This window comes from Amblyomma mixtum, chromosome 7 (genome assembly GCF_055824585.1).
Source record: "Amblyomma mixtum isolate Tamu chromosome 7, ASM5582458v1, whole genome shotgun sequence".
In the NCBI taxonomy this organism is placed as follows: domain Eukaryota; kingdom Metazoa; phylum Arthropoda; class Arachnida; order Ixodida; family Ixodidae; genus Amblyomma; species Amblyomma mixtum.
Window position 1 is genome coordinate 749,653 of NC_143018.1, and position 21,755 is coordinate 771,407.

Here is a 21,755-nt window from a genome sequence, read left to right on the forward strand (position 1 = left end):
TTTGGAGGCATGAGCCAGAACAGAAGGCGCTGCGGAAAGCCTTGTGCAGACGACGCGACGCCAAGGCTACGCCCAACCTTCTCCCGTCAGTCAGAACGATGCACCAATGGAGTGCCTTTAGCCAAAGTAGCCACCCTTGACGTCAGCGGTGTGCAGAGTAGTGGGCGGGGCCCGTTTTTGAAGGAAGGAAAGAACGAACGGGCTTTGATTTGAATTTTCGCAGCTTTTCGGGGCGCGCATGGCTCTAGTATTTTGCAGAGGTTATCTTCGATGCCTCATCTATGCAGTGGGCTTGTTTTTCAAAAATGTCCGGACCCTGGTCAGTGGCCCTTTAAGGCGGAAGCCTTTAATGTCTCATCGTTGTAAGCAGGAGTTGTCGACAGAAATGTCACGATTTTCAATTAGTCGAAATGGTCGTGACGTCACAGCACGCGAATTTCAAACAGTGCTAATTGCACGTTGGCTAGTAACCGTGCAACCAATTAAAGGGATCGTTTAGTGATGCTCCAAGGAAGTGAGACTGACTTTAGTTAATTGCTTCATTAACCAATTAGCTTAATTAACTTTTCTAGTCAGGCCAGATAAATAAATAAATCCTAGTAGGAAATTGGTCGACTTGGGGAATCTAACCAGGGTCACCGGATTGCGAAACGAGCACGCAACCACTCCGCCATGCCAGCTCGACGCTTTGGAATGAAAAAAGGCGCGTCTACTGAACACGGTTTCTTCGTTCACTTCCATCTTCCTCCCTTCCCGTTACGGCGAGGTTCAGGTGTCCACCGAGATATGCTAGACACATTTCCTTTCCTCAAAAACCAGTTTACCGACGTGCAAGGCGTAGAGCCGAACGGGCGATGGCGTTCTGTAGACTCTGTGACAGCGTTGCAAGACGCTGTCGCGTTCCACTCTTAGAGGCGAAGCTTAACACCTTAACCACACATCATGGACACAGGCAGCAACACCAGCTTAAGGCTTTCGCCTGACCGCACTTTAGGCCAACAAAGTGGCCCCCTGAATTTTTACCACAGATACCAAAGAAAACATTTCATTCAGAGAAGCGTGGAGGCGTTTTGCGCTTACGAATACAATCTCCTTCACAGCCAAACCAAACTTAGCTGATGTGGTGCGCAGGGACGTAGCACCACACAGCACTCCGGCACCTGCTGAGGCCACTTGCATCAAGCCTGTGGCAGGGCCATCCACGCCCCAGGCAGGGACAGCGAAGGCTGCTCTGCCAACTCCAAAGCAGGGAGTGCCGGCCCATGGGTCGGCATCCCGCAGGACTTCCCCCCGTCGGGGGAGGCCTGACACCCGCACACCCGCGGGTTCTCCGCGGTCGTCCAGCATCTCTTGCGAGGTGATGGACGTAACCCGCAGCCCGCCTGCTTTACAGCGGCGGAACAGCTCTCTTGAGGGGAAAAAAGACAGGGCCGTCATAACAGCCCCAGAACATAAGTAAACCCCTTGTAGTTCCTACCCCAAAACATAAACATGGCTTTTCTAGTTCAGTGGAACTGTAAAGGAATATTGAGAAATTACAATGACATAAAAATATTTACGGTCAATGTCGCCCGTAGCCTTATGTCTTCAGGAGAACAATCTAGGTCCACAAGTCATGAATATCCTGAAACATTATAAAATTTTTGGACGCGGTCGTGAGCAGGCAAATAGACTCTCTGGAGGCGTCGCGATTGCCGTACAAAGCGGCGTCCCTGCTCAAGAATCAAACTTAGAACAACGCTTGAAGCCGTTGCGGTCAGTGTCGTCAGCTATAAAACAATTTCTATCTGTTCTGTATATATTCCTCCACATTTTACATTAAGAGTCCACGATCTACAAGAACTAATCAATGAACTTCCAGAACCATACCTAGTACTTGGGGATTTTAACGCTCACTCTCCTTTATGGGGAAGCGAGCGCTTTGACTCTAGGGGTCAAATAATCGAAGATTTTATCCTCACAAATACTGTATGCTTTTAAATACAGAAAAAGCCACATACTGTTCCCCTACCACAAGGAAAATGACCTGTTGAGATTTGTCCTTTAGTTCACATTCTGTTTTTAACGATTTTAAATGGGACGTCATTGACAACCCATATGACAGCGATCACCTCCCTGTACTAATCACTTTAACATCCCCACCGGAATTAATCCCCACAAGGCCACGGCGCTGGAAGCTCCACCTCGCTGACTGGTCACTTTTTAGAGCAAAGGCAACTTTAGAAAATATAGTTGTAGAAAATCTCAGCATCGACCAGATAAACGAAAAGTTCACTAATTGTATCATAACTGCCGCACTCTCAGCTATTCCTCAGTCGTCAGGAGTGGCGCGACAAAACCATAAATTATGGTGGACAAAAGACTGTAAAGAAGCTCAAAAACAACAAAATAGAGCTTGGGGTAAATTCCGCAGGTATCCGACACATGAAAATCTCTTGAATTTTAAAAAGGCAAAAGCTAAAGCTCGGTACGTCCGTTGGAGTGCCGAGAAATCATCATGGCAGAATTATGTTTCACCTACCAACAGTCAAATCCCATGTAAAAAAAATGTGGGAGCAAGTTCGGAAATTAAACGGCAACTATTCACGATTCACAATTCCTTTTTTCACAACACATGGCTCACAAACAAAGTTCATCACACTATACGCAGCCCTTTTTAAAATACAAAAACACGGCTGAAAAACAGAGGCTCCCAACAAATGGAGGTGCAAATGAAAAATACAATCGAGTAATTATCCTCCAAGGAATCAATAGAGTACTATCTGCCGGCAAGAAATCTGCTCCAGGATCGACGAAATACATTATGAAATGCTTGCCCATCTTTCCGAGCCTGCCTTAGAAGCACTTTAAAGATTCTTTAACCCAGTTTGGATATCTGGGAATATACCTGTAGCTTGGAAGAAAGCTATTATTGTACCGTTTTTTATACCTAGTAAACCCCCAACCTCTGCTAGCAGTTATAGACCCATAGCGTTAACCAGTTGTCTCATCAAATTCTTTGAAAGTGTCCTTAATATAAATTAAATTTTGTTCTTCAATCCTGTGAACTTCTTGATATCCATCAGTGTGGATTTAAAAAGGGATGGTCCACTACAGATCACCTAGTCCGCGTTTAGAATACTGTCAGAGAAGCTTTTATACACAAACAACACTGTCTTAGCGTCTTTTTTGATTTAGAAAAAGCATATGATACTACCTGGAGGTTCGGGATTCTTCAGCACTTAGCTGAGCTCGGCATCCGTGGCAGAATGCTGAACACCATTAAATACTTTTTGTCCAACCGTTCATTTAATGTATGCCTAGGCTCAATCCTTTGGATAGTACTATTGCTAGTACTATCGATTCACTGTCGAAAGTACTAACTATCGATAGTCTTTTTTTCCATCGATAGTTCGATAGTGACTCACCTATATCGATAGTACTATCGATAGTTTTGAATAGCTACTTCCATGATGACAAAATATATCCCCCACTTTGCGTTGTGCCCTGCGGAGAAGATTGAAAGGCGTCGCGATTTTAATCGGAGATTACATCACTATATCGAATGCTAGCCCAAAAAGACTCCGCATGTTTTACCTCCAAGTTTCACACATTCGTCTGGATTTCTGAAACCTACGCAGTTGCCTTTTGAAAAGGTTTATCTGTGTGTGGCATAGCGCACATACCGGATATGCGTGAGTGGGACTTAGTGCAATGAAATTTCTTGTTATTGCTCCTAGCTTCGAGGTGAGCTGATAACCGCATGATGCAACTTGATGGATGTAGCGGCATATCTTCACGTAAGTGACCTGAAGGAATTCAAACTCATAAATAAAAGGAAGAAAGCAAATTGTCGCCAGCAACTTGGAAATATGCTGGATGGTAACTGAAACATGGTGGTGGCCATTCAAATATGCACAGGAAGCTTCACAGAATGCGACGTAGTGCATGAAGTAGCTTTGGCGAATGCACTATCTTTTATGGACGGGCGTAATGGAAGCATTAGTGCGAATATAGTGAAAGATGGGAATTAAATGACTAGCAAGGGGTTAACCATGCAGCCTGGAAGGAGAACAAAAAAATTAGAACACATGGCCTGTTTTTCGCAATTTTTGCTGCGTCCGTCACTGTTGCAGCTATGAAAATGATCCAACCTAACTGTTTTTCGTTAACGTTTCCCTGTGGGTTTACGCCTAGAAGTGCCTAGTTCGAAGTGTATTATCGGCGTCGCCACTCCGCTCGGTGCATGCCAAAATAAATGAAATATTATGCCGCGAGCTGATGACTCTAATGAGTTTTTATGTAGCAAGAATTACAAGCCGCCTTAGAAGGCGATGAAACAGCCAGTTTTGAGAGGTTATGACAATGTGAGAACTGCAGGGCATCAGCGAATTTATACAATTGACGAAAATACGCAAACTACGTAAAGGCGCATTTACGCTTGACAAGCAAATATAATGCACCCAGTTTCTGTCCTCGCGGAGGCTTAGTGGATACAGTCTGTGTGTGCCTCGCTTAGAAGGAACAGTAACGGAGGGAACGAGCTTTTCTAAAGCGGCAGGCGCACAAGCACTTTAACTGTGTTCCTATCCGTCTGAAGGTGCTGTCGCTCGCTCAAAATATACGATATTGCTGCCTACGTTGCCTACAGTCAAGAAGATAGAAAATTCTTTATTTTTACACTGTGCCTCTTCGGCAAGTCCCTACGCGATTGATAGTGTCGCCGCTGCACTCTCCAAATGCGTCGATGGGTTCACAGTGACGATCCTGGTTAGTTCATAGTTAGAATCGGCGTGATCGGTTCGGTGGGTGCGTTGGCATGGGAACCACTAGGAATGTGGTCACAGTGTAAGGAGTTGTATATGACTTGAGCGGTGGAATGCATAACCGGTGGGTGGTTGCCCCGGAACGAGCCAGGGGGTGGTTACCCCAGAAGGAGGAGGGTATCGCCATAGCGGAAGAATCCCCAACTGGAGAATCGTTGCCATGAAAGGAGGAGGGTGTGGAGAGGGCGTAAAAAGGCACAATCGGTGGATGGTGGCCACGGGAACCAAACGGAGGACAGTTTACATGGATGTTGGAGGAGGCGGGTTAAGATGATTACCGTGGAGGGAGGAGGGTGTGGTGGGAATAGTGGAATCCCCAACCGGAAGACGGTTACCACCGAAGGAGCAGGCGTATGATGAGAGCATGTCACAAAGCTTAACCTTGTTATGGTCTCCATGGAAGGAGGAAGGTACGGCGAGAGCGTAAGGCGAAACGGGAGGGTGGTCGCCACTCATAATTACATGCTTCCCCATGAGTACGATGTAATATCTATGTATGGTGCGTTCGCTATGTAAAGCTTGTTTTGTTATTGTGCCTTTGACTCCGGCCCATTCTCTGTGTTGCGACCGGTGAAAGCTGGGCACCAGGCGACCGCCCTCTTGGTCACTAGGTTGCTTGACTCCGGCTAACATGTCACGACAAGCCGAGGGCAACTCTCAAGGACAGGGACAGCTAACCCCATGCATTCTAAGGGCGTATGAATGTGCACACTATTAGGATGCATGTGGCATATTGGGCTGGCCTATGTCCGCACATTCTCTTTGCCAATCCGCGCCAATACTCGGTGTGGAAACTTCGAGCGATTACATCTCGCAATTTCTGCAGCATGTGCAGCCTTTTGATCTGATCACCTGGTGCTTAGAATAAAAAAAATGTTAAGGTGCGTGTTATCACCTCTGTTTTGTCATTTGGCTCGAAGCCCATATGACGGATGCATGGTCTTTGCGAAAAGTAACCGTCGACAGGTGGTTTGTTTCTTAGCCGAGTAGCGGAGCACCCATGGCAGCCCTTAAGCTCTAATTTGGTGTAAAGTAAGGTGATTCCTTTTCTTCACGTTTTGACACCTTTCGGTCTTATAGGGGTGCCGCAACGTCTCTGTTATACGGCTGAGAAGCAAAAACCTGTTGCTCGTTTACTTTTTGCGATGGGGGTAGATACCGAAAAATTCTGGAAAAAAGAATTCTTGAGCGGGAATCCGTCTCTGGACGCAATTATTTCTTATAACCAACGATTTTACTATAACAATTAATATATCCACTGATCACTTGAAGCCAGTGTTATATTTTTTATGAACGTTTTGGCTATCGTCAAAAGCGTTTCCAATTGCTTTTGTATAGAAATCCTAACTGTTCGATGCGATCCGGCGCGTTGGCTAAGAGGTAATGGCGCTCGGCTTCTAACTCGGAATACGCAGGCTGGATCCCGGCCATGGCTGTCGAATTTCGATGGAGGCGAAACTCTAGGGGCCATGTGTACTATATGATGTCAGTGCACAGTAAAGAACCCCAGGAGGTCCGGATCCGTTCACTACGGCGTCCCTCGTAGCCTGAGTCGCTTTGGGACGTTAAACCCCCCCTAAACCACAACTGTTTGATGCAATCAATGGAAGCTGTATAAGAGATAGACTTTGCTGCATATAAAAAATAATGGACTACATTATTTACTTGAATATTTCCAGAAGTTTGTCTTACAATTTTCCAATTTGTAAAATTTTTGTTCGTGAATCTTGGACATGTAGAGGGAAGCCCCAGTGTTGTACCATACCATGGGCTGAAAAGGCAATATTCATACCTTGCGTGTTTTCCCGCGATCTTGGGTGGCAAGCCACGAAAGGAGGGCTGGTTCTTGCGACACTGAGGTTGCGGTTGTTGTATATTTGTCCACGCAGCGACGATGATGATGAGCGCCGTAAGGCTGGCCTTATCTTCGGGATCTGTTGCCTCCTTGTGGTGGCTGCTTTGGTCGCTGCGTCTGGCCTCCTTTCTAAAGAAGGTAAGGTACAAACAACTGATAAACCTACGCAGCTGATCCTTTTGTGCCAGGCGCTATCATTCTTGGCGGTGGCTTCAATACACCCAGCCAGATCTCGAATGCGTACTGCCAAGTTATCTCATTCATCCTTCTAAAGGCGCCCACCACTGCCCCAATTAAAGGGACACGAGGGGGAACGAAATCTGTTCTGTAACGATGGATTAAGACAATCTAACCAGAAAGTTATTTTCTCCGGAACCCGGCTATTTTAAACTAGAAGGGCCATATATTAAAATATATCTGTAGCCTTCACCGCGAGATAGCACGAATAAATTACGATTTGTACAGTAATTTTTCGGGCCGTTCGCATCACAATGGTGATCATGAAATATTTTTTGTCGTGGATCATAGAAGCATTAGCTGTCTAGATGTCAACAGTTAAATGAAGTTAAGGGGCGCTTTAGAATAAAATTTATTATGCAATAGTTGCTTTTATTTCTGTCATTTGTGGATGGACAATGTACGCATGTAGAGCCGTGAAGTTTCTACTCGGTTTAAATGCATTTTCTTATTACAAAGCACTTCTTCAGCTCCTATCGGTTGCCTTTTCAAGCACTGGAAGAGTAAATTGTGCCTAATGTCAACAGGCTTCTTACACTGCTTCCTTTTCTTCTATTCGTATTCTACTCGCGGAGGCTTATCAGTGCTAACTTTCTTGTACATTCCAAAGAGCGCACGGGTAACTGCGATCTATATGCGCATTCTGCTACGTATCTCCTCGAACGCTTCTGCTGTAGAAAATGTTGCCAATTTGTGAACACAAAAAAGTGTAAGATGTAACGCGGAGAAAATGAAGAAAAGCTAACCAGGAGCATAAAGGGAATGCTAATTACAGTGCCAGCTGATCGCTAATCCTAAGCGCAACTTTGATGCTACTAAAGAATGATGTGTTCAAATGCAAACCGGGCGTTAGTATCCGCCGCATCAGTGAGAGGCTATTGCAACTGATATATGCAAAACCGATTGGCTTGGCATTTAATTAATGGGCCAACACGCGTGTGGAACCATCTTATTCACCCCTTTCTTGAGACGTCTCCTGCTCAGAATTGCAGAGCCTGGCACCATTATCTCGTCTTATCGGCCTCGTCGACTCGGGCTGCAGAATCCTCTCTCTGTATTGGTGATATCGCTCCGCTTCCCGAGTGCAAAACTTTCGATGCAGGGGGGTTTGCGTTCGCACTGACTTAACGAAGTTTTCACGGCTATCCCTTGAAGCGAGTCATGTCCTCCGAATGGCCTCTATCGTTAGGTTACTGCAATACAACAAAAAATACTCTGTTTTCACTTTAAATGGAGCTTGAAATGTAGAAGGAGTCGGGAAAATAAAGAAGTGCTGGCTCCACCATCTGGTTTTTTGATGTAAAGTGTAATTCGTCGACACAGTTTTTTTACGCATATTCTGGAGGCTCGTCTAGACAGTTATCACGTCAAAAGGTTATTCATGCACTGATTTCTGGCGTAGATGTCCCGAATTTGAACCACGTGGCGGAAAGATATCTAAATCTATTTTTAAATAAATGCGTCGTTTACTGCTAGACAACAACAAGATACGTAGAAAGAGCGATAGAATAAATTCGCACTAGGAAAAAGTTACAGCTCATAGTCCAATTTAAAGGTACAAGGCTTGGGCACAATTCGCGTTTGCAAAAGGCTTCACAAACATGGCTGCATCGTTAGGAGGGCAAAACCAATTTCGAACACCGCCAGCCTGGAAAGGCGATTTGTGATTTTCCTGAGCAGTTCAACGGAGTTCCGAGACTTCGATGAATTTTAAACTGCTCGCAGTGCGTGAGTTTAGCAGATGATAATGAGTCGCAGTCCTTGAAGCGACTTTCGAGAGTTCGGAACTGCGTCCAAATGCGACAGAATTCGCGTTTTTCGTGTGACAAAAACGTTTTGCTGTCTTCCGATGACCGCAAGGGTCTGCAATACACACCAACGTACAGTCATAACTATGCCATATTGATCACTACGTTATGCTTTTTGCTTTCAAGAGTGAAAAAATTTTACCCTTTGGTGTTGGGAGAAAATATGTCGTCTCTATGTCATAGGGGTTGAAAAAAACTGTATTGTAATACTAATTAATCGTATTCTATTCGCAGAGGAAGCTAAAGAAACAGATGAAACTAGTCCACCTAACTACGCCAAAGGTAAGGCGCCAAGTGACGTCTCTTTATGATTTCAATTCAAAGGTTACGTGTACGTCCTCATAGTGTTATTGTGGGTGTGGCTGCAATGCTAGACAAGGCCTGCAAAGAAAGCTTAGTAGCACACAGTGTTCTTTAAAGACAGTCACGAGTTGCGTCGAAGAGTACATTCCACAGCAGTGAGAAATCGCGCACTCCATCCTGAGCCGTTGAAAGGAAATGATAATAAAGAATCAGACCTGAATTTTTATAATAATTCGGAAACAATAAAGCTGAACCACCTCTTCGCTCTAACTGGGCCTGCCAAACCCGTGCGCGCGGCCCGTGCGGCCGCCGAAACCGAGAGGGGTGGGTAAGGAGGGCTGCCCACGTGACGACGCGTAGTCGCGGGCGCCTCCCCTCCGCTCCCTCCGCTGCCGCGCCTAGTCGGGGCCCGGGGGCCGCCAGAGGAAGAGCCGCGGTAGGCCACGAGAGAGAGAACGGTGCATCCGGCGGGCGAGGGGCAACATGAATCCCCACACACGCTATCGATAGTACTATAGATAGTTAGTACTTTCGATAGTAGTATCGAAAGCACTATCAATAGGAGCTTCGATAGTTCTATTGATCAAACCCTCTTGCTCTTTATTTTTAACGCCATCTTGCTACGTTTCCCGCACTTGGTCAGAACTTTTGCGGAATTTCATATTTTAAGTTATATAAGTTACTGTGTATATCCTTCCTGCACCATCTCAGATGGTTGTATTCGGTTAACTACAGGTAATATTAGCTATTTTGATGAGCCTGTTACTTTATATTTTCGTCTTTTTCATTCGGTGCTGCTCTCAATGCACGCAGGGTTTATTACTTTGCCCTGTCAGCTTGCAATAGCCGAGTGTTTCCGACATTGCGATTGTCGGTGCCGCTGGAAGAAGCTTGGATCATGAACTTACCTGTCGAGCATGCGAGTTCCATCTGATGCTGCTAAAACCGGCGCCGTCGTAGACGTGATATTTATGATGCCGGTGCTTTAAAATAAGACATGACGTTTGGACGCTGTATGTTTATACAAGTTTTAGGAAGGCCAGAATCAGTGTAGTTAGGTCTGGTTGATGGGTGTTTAACGTCCCATAGCAACTCAGGCTATGATAAAGGCCGTTGTAAAGGACTCGGGAAATTTCGAAGACCTGGAGTTCTTTAACGTGCTCTGATTTCGCACAGTACATGGGTCACTAGAATTTCGTCTTCATCGAAATTCGACCGTTGCGGCCGGGATCGATTCCGCGCCTTTCGGGTCAGAAGCCGAATGCCATAACTGCTGAGCCACCGTGGCTGTGCCGCTATTTATAAAAGAGTATTATTTTCTGGCACTATTTGGTTTGTGAGCCTGCAGAAAAAATGGCCAAATTCTGTGCGTGTGTGTAGTCGAAGCATGGTTGACGAGTTTGCTGGACCGATTGTTCAGGGTCATTCAAATAACTATCTCGATATGACACACACAACGGAAGCGAACATACCGAAACCAAGGAGAATGCGGGATGTTTTTTTTTATTAATTTTGGTGTTTATTTACAAGTGATTATAAAGCAGCAGAAAATAATCACATGCCGCCGGTGAACCCACGACCTACGAATTTAGTGTCCGGTGCTTTACCAAGTGAGCTACTGCAAACGCTGTCCGATGTTCTGCCTCTCGGGGGCATTTACTTGTACTCTAACCGAACCTCGAGAGTGTTCTGCAGGGCCACCCTAGTTCGGTTCGGTTATACTACACGTACCGACGCGAAATTCGGAGATCATGGGTTCGGATCACACCGGCGGCATGTGGTTATTTTTTCCTCTGCTTCATAATCAGTTACCGTTAAAAAAAACCCCATGTGACTCCCATAAATGAACAGCACATATTAGAAAAAAAACAGCCCGGTTGCTCCTTGGTTTTGGTGACTGTTGGCTTCTGTCATGTACGTTACAAAGAGCCTCTCTTTTTCCTTCATTTTTCTGCCGAATAGATAACTTGCGCCTCCGTTCTCGCGTCTTGATCTGTGGGAATCATAAGAGGGTTCGCGCTCAGCTTCCGCTCTCACCGTTCGATGATGCCCGAACGTGGCACTCGCAGTAATAAAGGGCGTTCTACGTCCGCCGAGGGTAGCTCTGGTGAACACTCTCAAGGTTCGGTTCAACTATAGATGAATAACCTCAAAAAGCACCAGATTGCACAGCCGTCTACGTAGCTCGGATGGTAGAGAACCAGACGCGAGATTGGGAGAACATTGGTTGTTAAACTACGAATCACCATTTGAGAGATGGTGTACTTTGAAAACTTCGCAATACGTGTTCGTGGGAGTCAAAGGTAGGGAGTGGACCCTTACAAAAAGATGTAAGGAAAACTTTCCAACTTATTTTGATCATCTCGCAAAGTGCCTTTGGAGGCGCCTATTCATCGCAGTTGAATAATGTTTTCGAGAAGTGTGCGACAAGGTACGCGACCTCATTTAGAAGATATCGCTTTAAAATTCCACGATTACTGAGAATTGTGAAGCCTTACGTACCCTCAGGAGGTGCTCTTAAGGGGCACTCCGACAGGTGTCTCCCCGAATCTTGTATGCTTCTCGTGTAGTTAACCACGCTGTCGCGTGTGCTACGTTTCCTCACATATGCTTCGTTCAAATTAGACAGCCTAGGAAGCATTACATGGAAAGTCAGTTATAAAACGCCGCACTCTTAAAAAAACCCAAATGGGAGCAAATGCATCGCCCTCTAGTGCGCACCCAAAAAAGAGATTTTATTTACTCCGTATAAATGGAGTATATTATTTTTAACAAGGGGGGTATTTAGGTGTACAAGCAATTTTTACTACCCGCAGGAATGGAGCCGAAAATGGCGTCATGTTAATTTATCATCATTAAGGCTCATTCTTACAGCCGTGCCAGCTGCTAAAATGGGCAGTAGCTGCTGGGGCGGTGGGCAACCCAACTTACTAAACTGCGCTGCCCTATTGTGACTCCGCGTCACGCGTTGTTTTCTGCGTGTGTAAACCCAGCGGCGGCGTAGGCGAAGGCAACAGGAGTCGTCTGCTTTTGCTGTACGAGCTCGTTTGGTTGTCTATGTTCTTTGATAAAGGGATTTGACATTAGAATGAACGGCTAAAACTTGAAAAAGAGTCGCTTGTGGAGTAATTTTCACGGTCATGCATTACACAACACTTGACTTAAACCAGAGCAGACTACATAGGTTGAAAATGACAACACACTTGGAGGTATTTTGGAATGGCAATGTTTGCTTTCATATTCACTTTTTTAAGGCTTGGCTTTTCATTATGACTGAGGAAATACGTACCCTCATCAGCTCAACCAAAAGCTCAGCGTTGAAACTACGTTGTATAACAGTTTCATGTTCATGCAGCACATTATGATCCGCTGCAACACACCGCGAAAGCCACACTGAAAAAAGCTGTAAGAATTAGGCCTAAGCGTGGGCTCTAAAGGGTAGGCGACAGTCATTAAGGGAGTTCAGGTATGGTTAGAATACTGGAGGCTTCACAAGAGTGGTTCAGCTGTGTAGCTTACTGTAGTGGAGAACCGCGACAGCCCGATATCTTGTACCGTGGGAGGCGCCCGTGAAGGAGCAGAAGTGAGCAGATATCAAACGATGATGATAAGCAAGAGATCGTCACTCACCGCCATTATCAGGCGACTGACCAGAAGCAGAGGCGACGCTAGGTAGCGGGCGTATGGCGCAAAATGATGTTTTTACTCTACTGGGGACTTAGGGTGAATTGAAACCAAGAAACTCCTTTAAAGATGGGATTTATAAGGAGGAGAATCCTCCTTTATACGCCGTTTTTGAGTGAAGGGAGTAAAATATGTCATTTATCACATTTTTACTTTATATGGATGGAGTAAATATTTCGCCATATGGAGTTTAAAGGGTGACGCAAACCATTTATACTCCCAATTGGGTTTATACTTGTTTACAGTGTACTTTACACCCGAAATCGACTCGGCCGGCGACAGCAGCGCTTTCGCATCCTACGTCACGGCTCGGTGTTGGTCTATACTGAAAGCAGCCAGCAGAAATGAATAAAACGGCGCTTTATGGTCGAAGAGGGGAATTGACACACATGCCACAGAAATCAGCATCTTACTATACCGGACATAGCAAAAGGACAGAAAGAAGTCAGCGCCGCTGTCTGTGTCTTCTGCTATGCCCCATCTACTGCGCTGCTAATTTGGTGACCTATTGTGTTGTTGTGTGGATTCGCTTTATTATGTTGTAGCATTAGAGCATTGCAAGAGAAAATAGCAGAGCACTACTTTTCCGAACTTAACGAGGCTTCTTTCGCAGGTGGGCCAAGCCTTTCAGGCAAAAGTGATCCGAAGGTGACGACAGGTGAGTTGTCTCTCATATCAGATGTGTGCACTACAATGGTGGGCCAAGAAAAAGAGCTACCTGTTGATTAACTTACTTTTACTCTGCAGGAAATACTACTTTGACTACAAAATAAAAGATGCTAGCCTTGCGCAAGGGGCATTCAGTAAATGCTCACATTGCATCATCTTTGCACCTAACGGTTACATGTCGAGGAGCTTTCTCCCGGGGTTCGATATCGCTTCGCGCTGTGTAAAGAAAGTGGGTAGGTAGCATCGCTTGGTACAGAATACTACGTTGAGCATTTTGCCGTAATTATTCTTTTATAAGATCGGAATCAGCGTTGACAAGTGTTCATAAGGGGATCAAGAATATGCGCGGCGGACGTGCGCCATATATCCTCATCTCGGCACATCCCGTTCTTTGCGAGACAGACCGTGGGCAGGTCGCCGAGCTGGAGTGATTACTGTGGACGTGTGCAGCAAATTGGAAGACACGGGTGTCGTAAACAAGAGTGTGCTAGTTCTTCAGGTTGCGACAGGTTGCTACGTGCAAGTTCTTCAGGTTGCATCAGGTTGCTACGAGTGACACGCAAACATCCACTCTTGTTCTTGTTAGGTTTCATATTCCACCGTTGACACCATTCGGAGATGCTACTAATATCTGACTGTAAGATAGAGATGTCGCAGTAGTTGTTTATTTTACGACAAACGTAACAATCATCCTCAAAGACACAAACGGATGAACTAATGTTTTCCGCCGAGCCATTTATGCATGCGAGGAAAGGCAGGAGTCCAGAGAATAAACCCTGACGCAAACCGGAATCAACTGGGGAAAACTGAGAGCCAATATTAGCGCAAAGCTTTGTAATTGGTATATGTTTTTTCTTCGAAGCTGCTGGCACGCAGCTTCACCGCTTTACTTGTGATGCAAAACGCGACCAGATTTGTCTCGAATGATCACTCACGGGCAGAACTGATTCCACGTTGCTCCATTGTTATAAACTGTTGTAGTTATTTTGCACGCCGCATCTGTTGTCAGCTTTTTTTAACATGGCCACTATTAAAGATCAGGTAGCATGGTCGTGCCGGAGAGGGGATGAGGAAGGTCGGAGACGAGGTTTAAGGGAAAGACAAGAAGAAGAACTTTATACAAGGGAATTTACATATATACAAACAGCATCTGGGAGAACGTCTCAGTAAGAGAGTCTCAAAACAAGGAGCAAAGCTACAAGACGATGAGCTCAGATGGTCAGGAGCTACTCGGCCGTCCAAGGCGCCGAGTTTTATATCCTTCCTTGTCCCTGGGCTCCCTAGATGGGGGCGGGCTTGTCGGGAAAGGAGGGTCCTGAAAGTTCACTGTGGCACCCACACACACACACACTCAATAGGGAACACGTCCCCGTCACGTGTTGGGAGAGAAGGATGCACTCTGCGTCGCGCAGATTCTGGAATGCTCTCGAACAGCATTCCTGCGCCTTTCATGTGGTCGCACGTGCTCGGGGTAGGGGAAACGGTCGATGACCACTTCTCCCTGGAAGACGGTTGCTGCTGTCAACTTGATGTGCCCCTTGGAATGTCCAGTACTGCCGAACGTGGTAGCTAGCTTCTTTCTGTACTGCAGAGCTGGCTGGCCAGATGCGGGGTGGATGACCGACGCCGCCTCCGTGGCTAATTCAGGCGTTTACCCCGCATGCCTTTCGCGACTCATCGGCATTCCGCTGCTACCACGCCGATTTTTTTCTCACGAAGGAGGCGAAACGTAACAGACTGCCCCGCCGGGAGAAGGAGATCCCGATGGACAGGGGACTGCATCCGCTGTCTGGAGGGATGTCGCTCGAGGCTGCTTTTAACTGGAGTCGGTCATCTCTCGTTGCTTCTTGAGCCCAGCGCACGTTCAGGTTCACAAAGGGCACTGCAACGTGACTTCAAAATGACCGGTTCCCTGCTAGCGTTAGAACTACGCCGAAAACCCAACCGGTCAGTCAGCAAGCACGACACAATCCACACTAAGCAATGCCAGCCTCTTTCCCTCTTATTCAGTCATTTAATCCTTTAATCCCTGGGAGTAGTCCAGCAGCACTCAGTGTCCACAAATCCGAACATTACACTGCAAAACCCGTCTCACTTTGAAACAAAAAAGCAAAAACAATATGTTCAGAATCCTACGTCAGGAAAAAAAACACCAGTAAGCAGCAACTTTGATGCTTATTCTTGCGTTAGAGACCCCGAATTAAGCCATCGGCATTACCTTGGAGACTCCCCTTTTTGTAACGTAGGTCCGTTCGTAATGATCACGACAATTACGAACACGCTTGTTTCCCTTTCATTCTACATGGCAGCATAGTACCCTAACCTTGCATAACCCTGCAAAGATTAACTCAACGCCGCAGCCAAAGTCACATTAATTCCCCTAATGTCATAAAAACAAAGCGACTCCAGGCGCTTATGCTATTGACCCACAATGGCCCATCTTACTAGTACTTCCGCGTGTCAGCGGACGCTACCACAAGTGCATGGTGCAAAACCCATTGCATCAAAGAAACACTATACCGCTGCTGCGAAAACTAACAAAGAGCATTTCAAAACTATATGTGCTCGAAACTTTTTCCTTCTGCAGGAAAAAAAGAAAAAGCAAACAGCATCGACTCATTCTTAGACTATGCTGCTAACTACCCACTTCGCTACTCGAAGGGGTTGCCCATTCTTCAGCCGCGCCCTGCGCGGTCGCAGACGGACAGTGGCTTTAGCTGCCGACAACCGACAAAAATCGAGGGGCCTAACTGCGCGTTGACACCTGAGAGGTCCACACTCCCTGCAACAACGATTAGTTCCGCACCCCGCCCGCGCGTCTCCAACGTCCGAGCAGCGAGGGGGTGACGGTCGTGTATAAAAGAAATGCCTGCGTGTTCTGTCTCGATTTCGGAAACTCCCTCGTTTCTTTTTTTCACTGGAGCGCGTTCTGCTGCGTTCCCTCGTGAGGTAGCAATGCGTGCTTCTCTCTGGCCCGCTGCAAGTTTTACTCGTTCCGCAACAACTTCTGCAGTGTCTCCACAATCGGGCAGGTGGCTTTCGTTTTGTATTAACTCGCCTAGGCAACCTGGCCTTCGTACGGTGCCTATCGCATCTAGAGTGTCGCGGTGGCAGTTTCCGACGATTACGTTTTTGACCGGCCTTAACCCTTACAATGTTTTGGGCCCGTCCTTCGTCCTTTTTCTGCGGTCTACCCCTTGGCTTGGCTCTCCTTGAGCGCGGCCGCTTTCCAGAAACTGCCCTGACTGTTTTCTCCTGCGCGCCTCCCTTTCCTGCAGTGACCTCACCCTTCGCCTCTGCTCTTCGACGCAGCACCGAGCCGCATTTCTCTCTTGAATTCCAACTATCGGCTCGTGCTTTCGGTGAGGCACTGCGCATCGCAGCATCCAACTGTTCTGACGGCACCTTACTTTCGTCTGAGCATAACTTGCTCTCCTGAGGCTTACTAATCGACCCTGCGACCCTAACTCCCTGGCCTGCAACTTGATCTAAACCACACTCGATGGCTAACGTTGCGATCTGCCCTTGGGTTTCAGCGGTGCACTCGGGTGATTCGCAGTCGCTCTCCTTACAGCAAAGCGCTGTGTCCAATACTTGGCTACTACTGTTCGCCAGCCGCATCGAAGGAGGGTCTCCCTTGATTCCCTGACTGCTCTGGCCCGCAAGCTCACTAGTCTCTTCCTGAGCAGAAGCATCAACCTCACTTGTCAAAGCAGCTTTTGCCCCAGGGCTAGAGACGGTCGCTTCTCCCGTATTAGCGTTGTCTGTGCTCGCTAACGAAGCAGATTGCTCGGCTTTGTCGTTGACGGGATTGCTGCGACTCACAGCTTGCTCTTGAATCCTATTAGACACGGCCTTCACTAAATTCCCGTGAGGACCTTCCTCACGTGACCCAAGGACTACATTTCCCTGATCACTGAGACCTTCGGCGTTTTTCTCCATGCACTTTCCGGGATGGAGGCGGATTTCTGCGGTAAAGGGGTTAGTACCCTGGAGAAAAACGCCGAAGGTCTCAGTGATCAGGGAAATGTAGTCCTTGGGTCACGTGAGGAAGGTCCTCACGGGAATTTAGTGAAGGCCGTGTCTAATAGGATTCAAGAGCAAGCTGTGAGTCGCAGCAATCCCGTCAACGACAAAGCCGAGCAATCTGCTTCGTTAGCGAGCACAGACAACGCTAATACGGGAGAAGCGACCGTCTCTAGCCCTGGGGCAAAAGCTGCTTTGACAAGTGAGGTTGATGCTTCTGCTCAGGAAGAGACTAGTGAGCTTGCGGGCCAGAGCAGTCAGGGAATCAAGGGAGACCCTCCTTCGATGCGGCTGGCGAACAGTAGTAGCCAAGTATTGGACACAGCGCTTTGCTGTAAGGAGAGCGACTGCGAATCACCCGAGTGCACCGCTGAAACCCAAGGGCAGATCGCAACGTTAGCCATCGAGTGTGGTTTAGATCAAGTTGCAGGCCAGGGAGTTAGGGTCGCAGGGTCGATTAGTAAGCCTCAGGAGAGCAAGTTATGCTCAGACGAAAGTAAGGTGCCGTCAGAACAGTTGGATGCTGCGATGCGCAGTGCCTCACCGAAAGCACGAGCCGATAGTTGGAATTCAAGAGAGAAATGCGGCTCGGTGCTGCGTCGAAGAGCAGAGGCGAAGGGTGAGGTCACTGCAGGAAAGGGAGGCGCGCAGGAGAAAACAGTCAGGGCAGTTTCTGGAAAGCGGCCGCGCTCAAGGAGAGCCAAGCCAAGGGGTAGACCGCAGAAAAAGGACGAAGGACGGGCCCAAAACATTGTAAGGGTTAAGGCCGGTCAAAAACGTAATCGTCGGAAACTGCCACCGCGACACTCTAGATGCGATAGGCACCGTACGAAGGCCAGGTTGCCTAGGCGAGTTAATACAAAACGAAAGCCACCTGCCCGATTGTGGAGACACTGCAGAAGTTGTTGCGGAACGAGTAAAACTTGCAGCGGGCCAGAGAGAAGCACGCATTGCTACCTCACGAGGGAACGCAGCAGAACGCGCTCCAGTGAAAAAAAGAAACGAGGGAGTTTCCGAAATCGAGACAGAACACGCAGGCATTTCTTTTATACACGACCGTCACCCCCTCGCTGCTCGGACTTTGGAGACGCGCCGATTTTTTTCTCACGAAGGAGGCGAAACGTAACACCACCAATGGCAGCCGCTCTGTTCGGCAACCGCCGAGCACGCTTGTAGCTACGCCGCCGCCAAATCATCCAGATCTTTGTGGGTGCTAGTCAGCCCAATAAAGAGTTTCTAATACCCGAGATTAGAAGCATCTTTTCTGTAGACTACATCACGAAATAGTTTTACGTTGATTATCAGCATCGAAGGTAGAGTGGGGTTAAAAAATGAGTCTTCAGGATTTTGAAACGCTATGTCGTTCGCTGGCGATACACAAAATACGCCTGCCATCGAAATACGCCCCCCAGAGAATTTCGTCGATTAGGCGAACGAAGGATAGACCTTTTCTTGCTAGAAGTCTTTATGAACTGGCTAACCAGCGGTCATTGGCTTATTAGTCGTCACCGTTATTAGCGGCATGAATGTGTTAGTGAGCAAAGAAACCAATTCTTTAAAGAGATTCTAGCTCGCGTCGAGCCAGTGTTGAGACAACCCTAGCAAGTAGTTATTAAAGAAGGCAAAGCTCTTGATTAATAGTGATAAAATCTGTTATAATCCTTGAGGGGTATTAATTGTCTATCGCTAATAGGGGCAAAAATATTCAGTTCCAAATGAAACAATGAACGATCGCTTAACGCCGGAAGGTATGCAAGACAAATGATGAGGCCTTGGGACATGGTTAATACTAGACCTAACACACTTGATGACGATGACGCAGTTTTGTTTGGTTCAGTGAAAAGTTGTGATAGGCTAAAATTGGCACACATTTGAAGAAAGTTGTTGCATTCCGTCGAGAAAAGTCTAGGATAGCAGATGAATGTGACCGCATTATTAGTTGAACTATTGAACTAATAAGCTGAAGCTGTTCCTTATAAAACTTCTATGTTCGTAAGTTGACCCGTTGTAACAGAGATGAGCACCATAGAGTTTTTCAGACCGCTTGACGGCGGTTAACTTCGATATCCCCGCGGAGCAAAAGCATTTGACAGCGCGAAAATACTGAGCGGACAAAGAGAATAACACTCCTCTGGGACAGCAATAGGCAAACATTAATGAAACTTTTTGCATGGAAGGTTTGAAGGCTACTAACCGGAATGAACAAACGCACGCTGTAAGCAAGCCGCACAACGATGCTGTTCCCACGACGACTCATACCTTCGGCTTCTCGTAAGCCGCTTTTATCTAGGCACATTCCGGACATCATTGTCGATGCCGTGACCTTGAACGAAGGAGCGGTTGTCCCGGTCGGATGCCAGTTGAGCGCTAAGGTCAGGGTCGTGAACATTTTTCGCAGAAATCCCCTTCCTTCAGAACTATGGTAAAGGCTGGCACCAGTTATAGCGCAGATCGAGTGAGGTACAACAATAATTAGTAAAAATACGAAGTAAAGCAGTGATAAGACAGGACTAGTTCAAATGAAATACATTTCCGGAAAAGCCATTCCAGCAGTTAACTGCTGTCCATAATCTTCAGGCAGCGATAGTGAGGCGATGATGTGAAACAATGACCTTATTGTTCAACCATATTGATTTTTCGTCGATAAAGTTGCCACAGATCACAGATCGCCTTTTACCAGGTTGACAGGGTGGTCTCAGGCAGAAATGAAGGAAATGCTTAGGCACAAGGAACGGAAACTTAATAGGTAGCGCCGGTTGAATCGGACGCCTGCTCACAACTGAGATACTGACACCAGGACGACACCACAATGCAGGTATCACCATCTACGAGGTATCACCATCTCGAATATACCAATTTGTAAGGCGTTATGCCCTTCCAGAGATGCATTTCATGTTAATTCACGACTGACCGCAAAATTTAATATTTGTGCCATTACATGCACCATTCCCTGACGCCGCTGCCCCGACGGCACCACCCTTTCCATTGGAAGGATACTACGTCCCCGTACTTGCATCGGCAACTGCTGTATGATTGTGCGTCGATGGGCTCCACAAGCGCGGGGGTATCGTCTACTGATTATGGCAGAGGTACTAGAATGAATACGGCTACCTTCGAAGAGAGCTGGTATTTCCGCGAATGTTTGTAGTGCTTGTTTGTTCATTCTTCAAAGCTGTGTTTCTGCTTGTGGTGCAAGACGCGACGAGATTTATCTCGACTTATCGCATCCAGGCGGAATCGCATCCAGGCGGAGTCGATTCTACGTTGTTCCAGAACGTTCTAGTAACTTCAGCTATCAGCTTTAAAATGAGCATGGCCGAGAGCGGCGGGAATTCTTTTCGACGACCGCTTCACTAGCGTCGTGCAAAAAGAAAGAAAGAGGGGAGGCCCTGCTGCAGTCACGAATTCAACACCCAAACGAGGCTGTGGCTACGATTGTGGTAGAAGTGAAACGCCTTTTCAGGCGCGTCAAGCCTGACATGAATGAAGAAAAGAACCTCACCTTACTGATGCGTGCGTAAAGGAGCAACTGTTGGCTGGCCTGATTCGGTATCTTCCAAAAACCGTCGCAGAGTCCGTAGTCGAAGCTTCGACCATCGAAAGGAACCTTGACGCCCGGTAGGGGAAGCTGAAACAACCTGGGTCGCTGGAGGTAAGGATGAATATCCTTCAACGACCTTGTCCTATGAAGATGCCGCACCCACTGCGCCTATGCCACATACAAACAGGAGCTCAGCCATGACGCTATCTGACTTGACAGTGACGCCGCCGCCGAGTAAAGCATCCATGAGACGCCCTACCCATGGTTCTCATGCCCGACGAAGACGTGACCAGACGCCAAGGGCGACGTGCAACGCAACAGTTAGGACATCGGACTTGAAAGTGTGGCTATCGATGGCCGTACAGTTGCCGCTCTAGTTGACACGGGAGCCGATTATACAGCGATGAGCGCAACATTCGCTGCTCAGCTGAAAAAGGCCACTACCGCTTGGGACGGCCCAAAGTCCGCACCACTGGAGGCCACCTCATCACTCCATTGGGACGATGCACAGCGCGAGCGAACGTCAAAAGACATACTAATCCCGTGAAATTCGTTGTGCCACAGCAATGTTCCCGCGAATTGATCTTGGGTGTAAATTTTCGTAAGGAGCAGCAGGCGATCATCAACCTGCGATTCAAGTTAATCACGCTTTTGACGAATGAGGTCGTCCCTTCAAAGACAACCATGGAGAAGCATGTTGCCCTGAGTATCAGGGATGAACAAGTGGACGTCGCACCCCGATGAAGCGTTATAGTCACCTTAGGTGCCACTGATGCAAGAAACAGAAGATCTCACCGAGGGGAACATGGAGTTGTCCCTGAGCGAGG

The 21,755-nt window shown here is 47.2% G+C and overlaps 1 long non-coding RNA gene across 1 annotated transcript in view; it reads left to right on the plus strand.

Annotated features, from left to right (window-relative positions):
• Positions 1 to 6,718: 6,718 nt before the first annotated feature.
• LOC149334783 (uncharacterized) overlaps positions 6,719 to 21,755 on the plus strand; it is a 32,701-nt gene continuing 17,664 nt past the window's right edge. Inside the window, exons 1-3 of the long non-coding RNA XR_016284452.1 lie at positions 6,719 to 6,798; positions 8,940 to 8,987; positions 13,306 to 13,350. This is a non-coding gene — a long non-coding RNA (uncharacterized LOC149334783). The remainder of the gene's footprint in view (positions 6,799 to 8,939; positions 8,988 to 13,305; positions 13,351 to 21,755) is intronic.